This window comes from Malaya genurostris, chromosome 3 (assembly GCF_030247185.1).
Source record: "Malaya genurostris strain Urasoe2022 chromosome 3, Malgen_1.1, whole genome shotgun sequence".
Lineage (NCBI taxonomy): Eukaryota > Metazoa > Arthropoda > Insecta > Diptera > Culicidae > Malaya > Malaya genurostris.
Window position 1 is genome coordinate 245,618,325 of NC_080572.1, and position 2,698 is coordinate 245,621,022.

The window sequence follows — 2,698 nt, forward strand, 5'->3', positions numbered from 1 at the left end:
GGTTTCAATTGTTGGTTGATACCCGTAAAATCTAGTCGCCAAGCCCTCTTCGTAGAGGTCCCAGTTTGTAGATCTGGGATTACGATATGTGATAATATCAAATTTAACGCTTGAATGATCAAAGAAGATGTTCTTATGATCAGACAACGAAGGTTGGAGCTCCTCGGAGACGAGCCAATTTACCAACTCATGCGCAATTCTAGCAGAGCAGAGAGTTACGTCCAAAACCTCCTCTCTTCCAGATCTCGCAAAAGCTGGACGATTTCCTGCATTGACTAGGTGTAGGTTTGTACTGCTCACAAATTCCATCATATCAGAGACTCTCGAATTTATATCTGTGCTGCCCCAAATGATATGGTGAGCATTGATGTCACTGCCGATTATAAGCGGTAAATCACTCTTGCAGCAGTAAGATACAACCTTTTTGAAGTCATCGCTTGGCGAAGGTTGGCTATGCGGTAAATAGGCCGAACAATAGACATATTTCCTGTCTCTGCCATCAATAGTCATACCAACTGTGACAGCACAAATATCCCGAGTTGTGAGCTCCGATGTGACAGAAACATCGAGAGCACTATTTGCAAGTATGCATACTCGAGGCATTTCACGTGGATTAGTCATACCGTTCTTTTTGAAGGCAACAAAGAGTTCAAGAAGGATACAGTCAAAGCACTTGACTGGGAGCTTCTCCCTCACCGTCGTATTCATTTATTTCCGAATACTATTTGTATCAAATGACACTAAATCAGTGAAAACTAATGGCGTTTTCGTTTTTAATTTGCACTACACCGGTGCAGTGCTACACTGAGGCATGCATAAACGAACAAAACTGACGAAAACATAAACAGTAACCATTGACTACAATAAACGATTCCATTGCACAGAGCTACACCAAACTTTTGATGAGTGCTACACCAGTGGTATCGGTGCAGAAAAAGTGTAGCACTGGTGTAGTGCAATTGGCAAAAACGAACGGTTTCAGTGCAGCTTTCGCTACACCGGTGTAGTGCAATTTAAAAACGAAAACGACATAAAATACAGATAGGGAATAGGAAACAGAACAACCAAAGTACTGTAACAAAGATGAAATATTTTATATTTTATATTTATATATATATATATATATATATATATATATATATATATATATATATATATATATATATATATATATATATATATATATATATATATATATATATATATATATATATATATATATATATATATATATATATATATATATATATATATATATATATATATATATATATTTCAAGTGATTCTAGAAGTGTAAATCATTCAGAGATAAAAAAAAGGAAAGAGAACAAATATGAATTTAAATGAAATGACTACCATTTCTTTTTATCGAATAGAATCGCATTGACTTTGCACCATTACAATTCTTACGAAGAAGTCGAAAATGGGATGTCTGATTCTCGAGGTATCCACAAATTGCCAGAAAGATAATCACTATTTCGACCATTTTTTTAATTTTCTCATTCAAAATAAACGTTTTATTTTAACAAAAACACGCTCACTTCATACTTGGTTAATTTATAATTTTTAAAGTAAAAAATCAGAGCACATTTATATTCCTTCTTTAATTGCTTCCAAACACAACACACCAAGTGGCAACGCAACGAACTTCCGTTTGTGAGACCAGATCGATATTTTATCATAATGCGATATTCCGTGAAAAGTTCTCTACCCCACAAACTTTCTTCCAAAGTGATCACTTTGTGCAGAAAACTGCAATAAACCGCCCACTCCCTATATTTAAGTCTGTAACCAGTTTTATTTGTCTGATCAATGTAATCACAATAACGACATGCTAAAAAAGTCCAACATAACAACTGTCAAAATATTGACTGTCGGCAGTCAAACTTGACTGTTGCAGTCATTAAACTGTGCATGGTGGGATCACATTGCCAGACCAAATTTAAACTGACGAAAAATTACTTGTCTGTGGCAGAGAAACTGGCTAGTCTGATCGTAACTTAAGTATACTTTTAAAACTCAAATTGACATCAATCCCATTCATTTCATCTACCTACTCATAGAATATACGTTGTATGGATGAGAATCATATATGTTTTCAGGTAAAATTAATGTGATTTATTTTTTGAGTGTATGTCATTCCATTATTTTTATCAAAAACCTCGGTTTATCAAAACGATTTTTGCAATTACAATTTTGCAAGATTTTAAATGAAGTGTAATTTATTCTATCTTTACTCTTCTAGAAAATCAAACCGAATAATGATTCGAATTCTAGTTTCTAAATTCGAATTCGAAAGTAACCATTTGTAGTTCAACAAATTGACCCGGTTGCCAAAGCAAATAACAGAAACGCAAGAACCCAAAAGAGAGTACTGGGCTGCTCGTAGCGCCTGCACAGGAGAATTGCTACTTGATGATTGTTTTTGAAAACGCCCGTTAAGTTTTTTACACAAATTTAAATCTCTATTTGGATGTCTGTTCTCTGTGGCATAAACTAGCGAAATCTCTACAATTTGTACACAGTTCTGAGCCTAGCTTAGATGAATTCTTCTGTTGTTCCGGAACCGACAGCCGGATCCAAACAAAAGTCAATAGCAGTCTATGAGACTGAGTTGGGTTTTGTTTCAAGCTAAAACGCCATTAATTTGTGAAAATCAACTCAGCCGTCTATTGAAAAGTGATAAGAGCTTCGGTTT